Genomic DNA, 12,935 nt, shown 5'->3' with positions numbered 1-12,935 from the left:
AGCACTCTATGTAGCTTCAAGCATCGTGGTGACAGAAAGATAGGGAAAACAAAGGGGACATGGGGAGGGAAAGGAGACTCTGCTCCGGAGTCCGACTGCGGTCTTAGCAGCCGAGAGACCAAAGTTACAGAACAATTAGGAAAACTCACTGTGAGGTTTGCCTCCATAGAGACATCATTCCTTTTATAGAGAGACATTTCAAACTCATGAACAGGAGAAAGGAACAGCTGAGGGGTTCAGGGTTTAGGACCTTGAATACTAGCAATTCTCTTTCTTCTCTTTGACAACGAGTCCTGCCTTGGCCGGAAGCCACCAATGTCCTTGGTTCTGTTGACAACTCTGTCCTGGCTGGAGGCCTGACAGACCACAATATTTAGAGGCACTGGTTTGTCTTCTGGTTTCTTGTTTTTATCCTTTTCCTTTGCTGAGCAGTTTTAACGAGCAGCTGCTTGGAAGTGCTGTATGATCAGACCTCTGGAAGATGCTCCGGTCCTGATGCTGAGATGGCAAGATGCATGAGAACTGATCGACCAGCTCCCCAACCCCATGCCTCAATCCAGTGATGCCTTCTTAACTCCTACAGTGACAAACTGCTTGGGAATTTCTCTTAACTGCTCACCTAGAATAAAATGCTTCCCAAAGCTCACCCTTCTGTGGCCCATGAAATGCAATCATGAGATAACAGAGGTAGAAGTCACTGGTTGGAGTGATTTTTTTTTTTAAATGTGGCCATTGATTGACTGATTGATTGATCACTTTTGCTCTTGATATTGTTTACCTGAGGCGAGAAAGATGCTGTCACAGTCAAGGAACCCCCCTTACCTGCTTTTCCATGTTATCAATAAGAATGTTAAAAAAAAAAAAAAAAGCCCTGTGTCAGGCCTCTGTGTATATGATCTCTGGGAACTTGTTTCCAGATGTAATTTCTGTGATTTTTCTAGGAATCTTACAAACAAAACTATAAATTTTAGTTACATAGAAAGAAAATGTCTGTGTTGGCTAGTTTTATGCCAATCTGACATAGGCTATAGTCATTTGAAAGATGGAAATCTCAATTGGGAAAATGCCCCCATAAGAACTGGCTACAGGCCGGGCGGTGGTGGCACAAGCCTTTAATCCCAGCACTTGGGAGGCAGAGGCAGGCAGATTTCTGAGTTCAAGGCCAGCCTGGTCTACAAAGTGAGTTCCAGGACAGCCAGGGCTACACAGAGAAACCCTGTCTCGAAAAACCAAAAAAAAAAAAAAAAAAAAAAAAAGAACTGGCTACAGACAAGCCTATAGGATATTTTTTTCATTAGTGATAGATGTGGGAGGGCTCAGACCACTGTGGATGGTCCCACCCCTGATGGTGGTCCTAGCTTCTCAAAACTTAAAAGACAATTTTGTTAGAATTTAAAAGAAAAACCCCAGGGAGGGCAAAGTGGAGTGCTCAGTCTTTGAGCTAATCACAGCATGTCAAAAATTAACTGACATGTGTGCACATGTGTGTGTGTGTGTGTGTGTGTGTGAGAGAGAGAGAGAGAGAGAGAGAGAGAGAGAGAGATTCGTGAATCCAAAGAGCTCTTAGGCAGGTGGCTGGGAGCACAAAGTAATGTAGCTAAAACTCACCTATACAGAAATCCTGAAGTCCCAAGGTCACTTGAACATCTTATCAGAACAATGCATTTACCAGGAAAGGAAGAAGGTCATTGCTTTCAACCTGATTATACTCCACGAAGCCCACCTGATCAGTTTATCTAGAAAACTCAAGAAGGAAGGCTCTGATAGTAACATGATATGTGAGTCTTCATCACATTTTAAGTAGTGTTTGTAAAATCACTGTATTGTAAAAATAATATAATTCTATACTATATTATAATAAATAATAAATAATTACTTCACAATGTTTTCTCTTTGTTTTGCAATCGCTTTGATGTTATGCAAAGGAATCTTGAGAATATAACCTTAACTTCTTTCTTCATGAACATGAAAGATTCAAATTATCTGTACATGTTTTATTTTTCTTTCCTAGTTTTGGGGAAGCCTTCTTTTGCTGCTTTATTTTTTTCCTTTTATTTTATGTGTATGGGTGTTTTGCCTACATTTATGTCTGTGTACCAAGTTTATGCCTCATGCTCAAACACTCAGAGGAGGGCATTGGCTTCCCTGGGACTGGGGTTAGAGGTGGGTGAAAGCCATATGTGGGTACTAGGAATCAAACCTGCATCCTCTGGAAGAGCAGTCAGTGCTTTTAACTACTGAGCTCTTTCCACCCTCTCTTTTTCTTTTTTTAAAGACTATTTTTGGCTGAGGAGATAGATGGATCAATGGCTAAGAACATATACATCTCTTCTAGAGAACCTGAGTTCAGACCCAGAAATTATGTCGGGCAGTTCTCAACTGCTTGCAACTCCAGTACCAGGAGATCTGATATCTCCAGCCTTCACAAGAAAGGTGTACTTTTGTATGTGTGTGTTTATGTTTCACAATATCATATATACAACACATGTATACATATATAAAATGTATCTTGATCATACCTAATCCTTCAGACTCTCCTGCAGCAAGTCCTCTTCTACCTTAAATGTCTTCCTTCCTCATGTAACCCAGTGAGTCCATTCCATGCTGCCTCATGTCCATGGGTGTGGGACCATCCACCAGAACAGGATTCTCCTTCCCCAGTAGCCATCAATTGCCAGTAGCTTTTCAGTGAGGGCTAGAGCTCTCTACCCATCTCCCATTCACAATGGAGTGTGACTGGCTTGACCTCATAAGGCCCTGTGCAGGGGACCACAGCTGCTGTGGGCTCGTGGGAGTGCAACAGTCATGTCATGTCTTAATGACAACATCACAGCACTGCTCCCTAAACCTCTGGATCCTACAGTTTTTCTGTCCCTCCTTTCATGATGCTCTCTGAGCCTTGGGGACATGTGTGTATTTCTGTTTATGTGGGGGATGCCTCTGCAATTTTGTTTGGGGCTGTGTTGAGTCTGCCCATTCTCACCATATTGAGTCTTCAGAGTATTAAAGATCTTTTTTTTATTTTCTTGTGTCTTCCTTGATGCTTTTCTTCAGTATTTTAAAGTTTTCATTGTAGAAATCTTTCCCATCCTTACATCTTTGGTAAGGCTTTCCAAGGTCCCCGCCCCCAAGACTATTATAAGTGGAATTAACTCTTTCTTTGTCATTGGTGCATAGGAAGGATATTGACTTTTGTATGCTAGTTTCATAGTCTGCCACATGGCTGAGAATGTTTATTATTTTAAGAATTTTCCGAGGGTCTTGGGGGGTCTCATGTGTAGAATGACATCATCTACAAATGGAGATACTATGAGTTCTTTCTTATTTGTATTCTGGTACTTGCTTCTTCTGTTCTATTGCTCTTACTAAGACTTCTGGTAATACATTGAATAAGGGAGAATAAATAGACACCCTTGTCTTGATTTTAGTAGAAATCCAGGGGAGTTTAGGGGAACTCAATTTTCCCCTCTTAAACAATGTTGGCTGTAGGTTTGCCATATGTATTTTCTATTGTATTGGTTTGTATTCTCTGTATTGTAAGCTTCATTGGGGCTTTAACATGGAGGAATGTGGTATTGTTCTAGAAGTCTTTATGTATGTATCAAGATAACTATGTGGTTTCTGTCCTTAAGTTTACTTATCAAATTTGTAATACTGATTTGTGTATATTGAACTGTTGCGGTAAATCTCCAACCCAAATAAGCCCGGGCAATGAAAACACAACTCAATTAATATGAATCCATGCTGTGTGCCTAGATTGGGCAATTCTACCACTACACTACCATCTTCCACATATAAGAGATTCCTTAGAACTTGCGGTTTCTCCAGGCCATGTGCTTCTGCTCCACTTCTTCCTCCTCCTCTCTTTCTCTCCCTCTCAGACCTCCTTCTTTTCTTTTCGCTCCACTTTCCCTCTCTCTGCCCAATCATCAGTCTTCTTTATTTTACAAATTAAGGTGGGAAGAAGGTTTACAGGAAATCACCTGAGTGCTGACTCAGTGCTGACTCATTCTTTGTTTGAAGCCCCTCACAGAAGAACAGAATTAACATCAAATACAATTAGCCCCAGAGCTACCTGCAACATTGAACCATCAATGTGTCTACAGAATAAACCTAAATTGATCATGGTGAATGATCTTTTTGATGTGTTCTTGCATTCAGTTTGCAGTATTTTGCTGAGAATCTTCCCCTCCATATTCATTAGGGCAATTGGACCTATAACTTTTGTTTCTTCCTTTCTTTCTTTCTTTCTTTCTTTCTTTCTTTCTTTCTTTCTTTCTTTCTTTCTTTCTTTCTTTCTTTCTTTCTTTCTTCCTTCCTTCCTTCCTTCCTTCCTTCCTTCCTTCCTTCCTTCCTTCCTCCCTCCCTCCCTCCCTCCCTCCCTCCCTTCTCTCTCTCTCTCTCTCTCTCTCTCTCTCTCTCTCTTTCTCTTGTATTTTTATCTGCTTTTGGAATCAGGGTAATACCAACCTCATAAAAAAGTTTGGAGCCGGGCATGGTAGCACAAGCCTTTCATCCCAGCACTCGGGAGGCAGAGGCAGGCAGATTTCTGAGTTCGAGGCCAGCCTGGTCTACAAAGTGAGCTCCAGGACAGCCAGAGCTATACAGAGAAACCCTGTCTCAGGGTTTCTGAAAAAAAAAAAACCCAACCAACCAACCAAAAAAGTTTGGAAATGTTTCTTCCTTTCTATTTTATGGGGTAGTATTGAAAGACCCACAACGTGAGGACTCCCCCATGTTCTGACTCAGGAGAGGCAACACCCCAAAATCACCCACAAGAAACGGTCTTGCTGCAAACTGCAAGAGGATTTTTATTTAAGAGCGCTCTCGGGCCCACAGTCATACACCACGCAGGGGTAGAGGACCATGGCGCCCCGAGTAGCTGGATAAGGGGGTATTTAAAGGAAGAAACCACAACTCAAGGAAGTGGGGAGGGCGTTGTTGGAAAAAAATACCAAAGATACCAGTTAAGAGTCACAAGGAAGTGCAAAGTCACATTGTTCAGGTTATCTCTTAAGACAGTTTCTAAGAGCCCCTAACAATAGCACATTCTTTGAATTAATACTCTTTGAACCCAGGAAGCGGGTGGGTGGAGGGATGTCGCTATCTGTTTTATGATTAGCATACCTTGGAGCATTGAGTCACAAAGGTCACATTTCCAAGCCTGGGCCTAAAGGCCTAGAATTTTGTTTTTACGTTTTCTACTTGTTAGTAGTTCTAATCTTTCAGTATAGGAAACATTGCTGTTAATTGTTCTTTGAAAGTCTGTTAAAATTCACCAGTGAAACCTCCTGCATCTGGATTTTTTTTTAAGTTGGAAGATTTTAAATTAGTGATTCAATATCATCACTTGTTATGGATTTATTTAAACATTTTTAAAATCTCATCTACTTTAATTTTGGTGGGTTGTATGTATCTGGAAATCCATTCTTTTTAAAAAAATAAATTTCTAACTTATAAACATATATTTTTCAAGGTAGAATGTACTTATTTTCTACATTTCTATGGTATCTGTTATAGTGGCTCCCATTTTTTGATTTGGATCTTTTATCTCTTTCAGTTAATTTGGCTAAGAGTTTGCCAATCTTATCTTTTCAAAGAACCAGCACTGTGTTTTGTTGATTCTTGTATCTATGTGTATTTGTGTGTGTGTGTGTGAGTGTATGTGTATGCATGCGTATGTATGTGCATGTGTGTGCATGTGTGTGTATATATGTATATTGTTGTTGTTTCCATTTCATTTATTTACGTCCTGATCTTAATGATTTATTTTCAGGTACTGATTTAGAGTTTGGCTTTTTCTTCTTTTTTTTCAGGGCCCTAAAAGTTTATCACTAAGTTATTTGAGGTTTTTCTTATTTCTTAATGTAGGCACTTAGAGAGCTATAGACATTTTTGTTGTATCTTGTAGGTTTTTGGCATGTTGTGTTTTCATTTCCTTTTGATTCTACAAATTAAGACTTTCTTCTTGATTTACTCAAGGACTCATTGATCATTCAGCAGTGTGTATTTAATCTCCTTGAGTTTGCCTGTTTTCTAAGATCCCTCTTGTTGATTTGTAATCTTCTTCTATGGGGATCAGATGCAATCACATAATTGTTTCATTTTCCTCTATTTGTTGAAACCTGCTTTGTATCTATTGTAAGAACCATTTTAGGAGTTTGGATTGGCAGGAATAGATCATTCTGAGCCCCTTTGACTTTTAATTTCAGCAGAATGGTCTGCAGTTATCCTTATGGGCCTGCCTTTACATGTGACTTGGTGCTTTTCTTTTGATGATTTTTCATATACTTCCCTTGCTCTATATGACAAAGGGAGTTTGTCTTTTGGTCTTGTCTGTTTGGTGTACTAAATGTCTCTTGTATCTTGTTTGGCATTTATCTTCCAACTCTAGGAAAATTTCTGTTAGGATCTATTTGGAAATGTTTTCTGTTTTTAGAACAAGATACTTCTTGTTGTTCTAGATTTATAAACTGTAGATTTCGTCTTTGCACACTGTCACATATATCTTGGAATTTCTACTGGTACCTTCTTATAATTTTATCTTTGTCCTTCTTTGGCCATTTTACTTCCTCTATCTTATTTTCAAGCTCTGGTAGTCTGCCCTGTTTTTGATCTGTTTGACCAATGAGATTTTCTGTAAAAATTTTTATTTGACATACTATATTTTTATTTCCAGCATTTCAAATGTAGAAGATTTTTTTTTTATGTAGAAGAATTTTAATCCAGCAACATAGTTGTTTTGGGATGGGATCACACCCAAAGATATGATCTCATTGGACTACAGACACGCCCTTAGTATATACCTTTAGACCCTGACAATGAAGGTAAGGTTAGTTTGTAGAAGAAAGCAGTCATGTTTGAAAGTGATGTTTAATTGAAGGGCAGACAAAGTGATGAATCAGAGAAAGATTTGGCAGAATGAATCTAAGATAGGATATACTCAACTCTCACAAGAACAGCACAGCAAAGAGAGGTGACTGAAGAGAAGAGAAGAGAAGAGAAGAGAAGAGAAGAGAAGAGAAGTGAAGAGAAGGGAGGGGAGGGGAGGGGAGGGGAGGGAAGGGGAAGAGAAAGGGAAGGAGAGAGAGAGAGAGAGAGGGAGGACTTTTACTTGGACAGTTTCATAGAGACAGGTTGTAGAGAGAACAAACTAGACACAGGTGAAGACAGAGCCAGAGAATGAAAAGGAGCCAGAAGATTAGAATATATTGCCAAAGTTAGTATGAAGCTGGGCGATGGTGGTGTACGCCTTTAATCCCAGCACTAAGGAGGCAGAAGCAGGCGGATTTCTGAGTTCGAGGCCAGCCTGGTCTACAGAGTGAGTTCCAGGACAGCCAGGACTACACAGAGAAACCCTGTCTCGAAAAAACAAACAAACAAACAAACAAACAAAACCAACCAACCAAACAAAACAAACAAAGTTAGTATGAAGTCAAGCAGGTCAATTCAGTCACAAGTGGAGAGAAGCCAGATTGAATCACTCTGCTTCGAAGATTGGACTGGTGGCTAGAAGCTCCAGGCCTAGTACTAGTAGGCCTAGGTTAGTAGAGAGAAAGAAATGCTCTGGGCTCAACCAAAGCTGTGTATTTGTACAGCTTGGGTATGGCTCTCATCCCATCCCATCATCAGAGGAAATATAAGCAATATTTAGAGGAAATAAAAGAGACATTTACATTCAAATGTTTTTATTTTTCAGTATTTCTTTGTTTTTGTGGAATTCCTCTTTCTTGTCATTTTTGGGCAGCTGTTTCTGTTTTTTTCAGGAACTTATTTGCCTCAGTTCTTCAAGCATATTTATAGTTGCTCTTTTGAGTTCTTAGCCTTGGATTTTCATCTAACATACTCTCAGTAAATGCCATTCATTTAGGTTAGTAAATCCTACAGGAGTTATGGTACTTTGGTTTTTCATGTTTCTTATGGTACAGTGTTGGGATTTCATTGTTTCAGTTTTTTTTTTTTTAATCAGCTATACTATTTCAGTTGAAGTATTTACAATGGTCAAGTGGGGCTTAGATGTGGTACAGTAGAGGTGAGTAGTTCAGAAAATAACTCTTCAGTCCAGAAAGTCAGGGCAACTGATGAAGACTGTGTGTTAGTCACTCTGTAGATCATTCTGTAGGTCGGTCTGTAGATGTTTCTGTAGGTCATTCTGTAGATGGTTCTGTAGGTCGTTCTGTAGATTGCTCTGTAGATTGTTCTGTAGGTTGTTCTGTGTGAGAACAACCACAGCTACTGGATATTCCCAGAATGCAAATGCTGCACTAGCCTACTAACAACAGTGGCTCCTTCACTTCAATCACTGTTGGAAGATAGTTAAATACGCATAGTACAGAGCATACTCAGATTTTAGTCAGTAAGATCATGGGTGGGAGGAGACAGGTGGGGGTGTATGTGGATAAGGATTAGATCAACTTCAAAAAGAGTGAAAGTAGCGGGTGGGGCAACGGTGGGAGTGTGCTATAGTCCATGGAGTTTAGAAGTTATTAAAGCTATGGAAGGTTATAATGAAGAGGTCAAAAGAGGAGGGGGTTAAGGATGAAAGACAGAGGCATAGGAGTGAGAGAGTATATGAAATACAGGTGAAGGTTTGGAAACAGTGCCTTGTGGTAGTCTGGGTGAAGAAACATACTCAAGACCTAATTGATGAACCTACCAACAAACAAAACCATCGTAAGACACACATGCAAGAATGGAGATTAAATAACAGTAAACAAGAAAGCAGAAGAATATTTACAGATTGAGTAGCTGGCATAGCTGCGCTGAGTTAGAAGGTGATAGTCTCAGATGCCTCTGGCACTAGCGGGCTCCCAAAGCTTCTGTGTAGAGGAAGAACAAGTGGGAACCCCTGGTCTCTGCCACCTGTGTGTCCCAGGTGGTTCTCGAATGTAGGAAAGGCTGTGATTCCATTCTTATAATCCCTAGACCCCTGACCTCTAATGTGGTCTCCTCTGGTCCTGCTGGTCAAGTATATGTGAGGAACGCTTCCTGTGAGGTTTCTACTGCTGCCCCTGGGACAGCCTAATTTGGCTGAATGGTGCCAGTTCAAGAAGGTTTGCAGCTAATCTATCTGGGCAGTTTTGCGTTTATACAGAGCTGAGATTTTAATGTAAGGGACCTCATGTAAATGTTTGGGTCAAGGACTGAAGAGAGATGACGGCTCAGTGGTTAAGGACACTAGCTGCTCTCACAGAGGATCCAGGTTGGGTTCCTAGTACTCCTGTGGTGGATCAGAACCACTTTGGCATCAGGTAGAGCTGATGCCCTCTTCCAACCTCTGTGGCACCAGACACACATGGCACATATGTGCATGCAGACAATACACTCATCCACATTAAATAAATATATAGATTAACCATTTTGAGATAGCTCTGCAGGCAGGTATGTTCCTAGGACAAGAGACTGTGAAGTCTATAAATTGCCTTTGGTCTTCCAACTAGTCAAAGGCTGAACAGTAATATTTTAGCGTAGGGGCTGGAGAGATGGTTCAGAGATTAAGGACACTGGCTACTCTTCTAAAGGACCTGGGTTCCATTCCCACACTCATACAGTGACTTATAGTCTGTATTATAGTCTATAACTTCAGTTCCAGGGTACCTGAGGCCCTCTTCTGGACTCAGTGGGAACCTGACTGCACACATATACATGCAGGCAAAACATTCATGCATATAAAATAAAATAATTCAGTGTAGGTCTATCTGGATCCTAAACATTGTTTTCTTTCCTACCCTAAGAGGCTGCCTTCTAAGAATTACATGATTAGCAGAGTGGTGGTGGTGGTAGTGGTAATGGCAGCAGCGGAGGAGGAGGAGGAGGAGGAAGAGGAGGCGGCGGCAGTCAGGCTGCAGCAGGCAGCACACGCCTTTAGTCCTAGCACTTGAGAGGCAGAGGCAGGTGGATCTCTGTAGCAATTCCCTACTAAGCTACTCAAATTGATCCAAGCATTGAAGCATTCCCTCGCTACCCGCCCCAATGTTCTGGGTTCCTGAATGAAACACACACACACACACACACACACACACACACACACACACACACACACAGCCTTTATATTTTGATATGCCTAAAACAACTCAATGGTTCCATGTGGCTGATATTCCTGCCTCCAATACTTCTGTTATTACTTACTAAAATCTGTACTCCATCTTTGCTGCCCTAGATCCAGTCAGAGGGCCCTCTTGGGGTCACTATTCCCCGCCTCCTATATAGTGGCTACTCTCTCTGTCCTGCACCTTCTCAGGCATGGTGTCTTTCTTCTTTTTCACCTTCTCCAGACATGGCCGATCTCCTTTCTTCCTCCTCCCTTGGTTCCTCCTTGCCTGGGAATCCAAAAAGCCCCATCTCTATTGGCTGTTGGTATCTTTTTTTTTTTTTTTTTTGAGACAGGGTTTCTCTGTATAGCCCTGGCTGTAATGGAACTCACTTTGTAGACCAGGCTGGCCTCGAACTCAGAAATCCGCCTGCCTCTGCCTCCCAAATGCTGGGATTAAAGGCATGCACCACCACGCCTGGCAGCTGTTGGTATCTTTATTTACCAATCAGAACCAACTGGGGTCCCTCAGTTTTGGGGGAACATAACTAGCATGAGAATACAGCAGCTACAGGTCTCTGTGAGTTCAAGACCAGCCTGGTCTACAGAGCAACTTCCAGGACAGCCAGGGCTACACAGAAAAAAACCTGTCCCTAAAAAACAAAATAAAAACAACAAAAACTACAGGATTAAAAAGCACTTTCCTCTCAACATACAAGCACTTGCTTGCACAAGGTGGTACACAGCACAGTTATTGCCTAATCCTTACATCTTGAAGATCTTCCCAGATTTAAATCTTACTACTTAATTTCAAAGCCTTTTCCAATTTAAAAAAAAAAAAACTGTCAGAGAACAAAAGTAACTGAACACAAATCAGAAAGCAAGATAAAAATGCCCATTAGGCGAAGAGCAGGGCACATTAACATGGAGCAGGAGAGGGTTCCAGAAAGTCAGCAGTCATCAGGTTAGTCCTCAATGCCACCAGCACTTACATCCCTACTGTGTGCTAGGTTTCATGTTTGTCAAGAAGCAGTTTCCCAAAATGCCTTAGGTTACCTTTAACTCTGGCAAGATGAGAGGGACAGAGACAGAGACAGAGACAGACAGAGACAGACAGAGACAGACAGAGACAGAGAGAGATAGAGACAGACAGAGACAGAGAGAGCAAGAGCGAGAGTAGCGTGGGAGAGAGGAGGGGAGCAATAGCACACCACTAGCTGCTTGTAAACATTGCATTCCCACATCACAAACCTTCAGGTTGAAAGCTATAATCCAAACTTTGGTTCAGATGAAAGATTTCTGAGTGTTTTGTGGTCAACCAAATATTTTCCCAATATTTCCCTTTATTTGATGGATGGATGGTGCTTGGGATAGAACCCAGGGCTTTACTGGTGCTAGCTCGGTAAATGCTCTTCTACCCCGCCACACCCTCACTCAGCCTTTCCTTTCCTTGTTTTTCTCTTTTTTATTTAGAAAGTTAGAGATTTGATGTTTTATGAGATTATTTGTAACTTAGAAAATAAAACCCACTCATTTGTGCACGTGTGTTCGTGTGTGTCAGCACATGCATGCAAGGGTCAGAGGACAGCATTCTGCATGGCTTCATTTTTTTCTACTGTGTAGGTCCTCATGGTATCCAATTCAGGCTGTCAGGCTTGGTGGCAAGTAACTTAGTCTGACGAGCCATCTTGTTAGCACTCAGTAGCTTGATTCTTAACAGAAGTATTTTTTCCTGTTGTGTTAAAAATCTGTGTTTTCAAAAGTCTGATGTTTTTGTATAAAAACAAACAAGCCCAAACAAAAAAACACAATATGCTGTTGTATCCAAACTTAATTTATTTAACTTTCATTAATTAAATTTTGTCAATTTGCTTTGCATAATGAATTCAGCTACACTACTAATGAGAAGGACTCTGGCAAAGCAGGAAAGATGCACACACGTGCTGTGCTCGTGGTGTGTGTGAGTGTGTGTGTGTGTGTGTGTGTGTGTGGTATTTAATTAAGGGATGGAGGTGGGGCTTGACAGGGAACCTTACTGGTAAATAGCGCAAGTCAGTAGCCAGCTTGGGAATTACCTGGAACAAGGAAGAGCCTGAAATGGATGTCCACGAAGAGGCCCGTCGGCTGTCCGATGAGGTGTCTGCTATCAGAGGGAAATGTGTACTTTTTGAGGTGAGGTCGGTTCTGTGCCCTGAACCGAGTGATTTTCGTTTTTTGTTCTGATAACAAGCTGGTGCCAGGCTTCACTGAACTGAGAAATTGTAAATTCTTAGAAAAGGCTGTCTAAAGATAACAATTCAATGTTTCTTGGTAATGTACTCTGGATGAATCTGATAATTTAAAGCCCACTTCAGCGAAGTGGGTGTGCGGCTTGCACCCGCTCTTTATCTTCAATTATGTCTAATCTGTTTCTAATTCAAACACTCCGCTGCTGTTGTCAGTTCAAATATAGATTTTAAATGTTTTATGCTTCTCCACTGGGAAGGTTTAAAATGTGTGCGGGCTGTCTGTCAGGACTGTGCTGGAGGAATCTAATAAAGTTTTAGATAAATTTAAAGGAAATAAAAGAGTACTTAAAACTGAAATGATCCATGGTTCATGAGACGGAACACGCTTAATGAACTGCAGTTTGGGGAAAGTCATGTTCGAGTCTGTGGGTCACCCGCTTCCCCTCTCCTTGAATGAATACATTGTACCTTTCAGCTTTACAGGCAGGAGTTCAAAAACCAATTTAGAAATCGGGGCAGAGTCAGGCTTGCTGCAAACAGGGCCTCATAAGCATATAGGACTGTAATCCATGCCATTTCATTCCACACGATGACACTTCCATCTCGGGTAGCAGATTGGAAAACATAGTTGCGGTTTTCAATCACTGAATGGGATGCGGCCGCTGCTGGTAATGGGT

The 12,935-nt window shown here is 41.2% G+C and overlaps 1 long non-coding RNA gene across 2 annotated transcripts in view; it reads left to right on the top strand.

Moving 5' to 3' along the window:
- The first annotated feature begins 12,051 nt into the window (after window positions 1-12,051).
- Window positions 12,052-12,935, top strand: part of 6430710C18Rik (RIKEN cDNA 6430710C18 gene) — a 67,872-nt gene continuing 66,988 nt past the window's right edge. For both annotated transcript variants that reach the window (NR_102348.1, NR_102349.1), the window contains exon 1: window positions 12,052-12,202. This is a non-coding gene — a long non-coding RNA (RIKEN cDNA 6430710C18 gene). The remainder of the gene's footprint in view (window positions 12,203-12,935) is intronic.

The sequence above is a fragment of the Mus musculus genome, chromosome 2 (assembly GCF_000001635.26).
Source record: "Mus musculus strain C57BL/6J chromosome 2, GRCm38.p6 C57BL/6J".
In the NCBI taxonomy this organism is placed as follows: domain Eukaryota; kingdom Metazoa; phylum Chordata; class Mammalia; order Rodentia; family Muridae; genus Mus; species Mus musculus.
The sequence above is the reverse complement of the archived record's forward strand: the minus strand, read 5'-3'. Positions and strand labels throughout refer to the sequence as shown.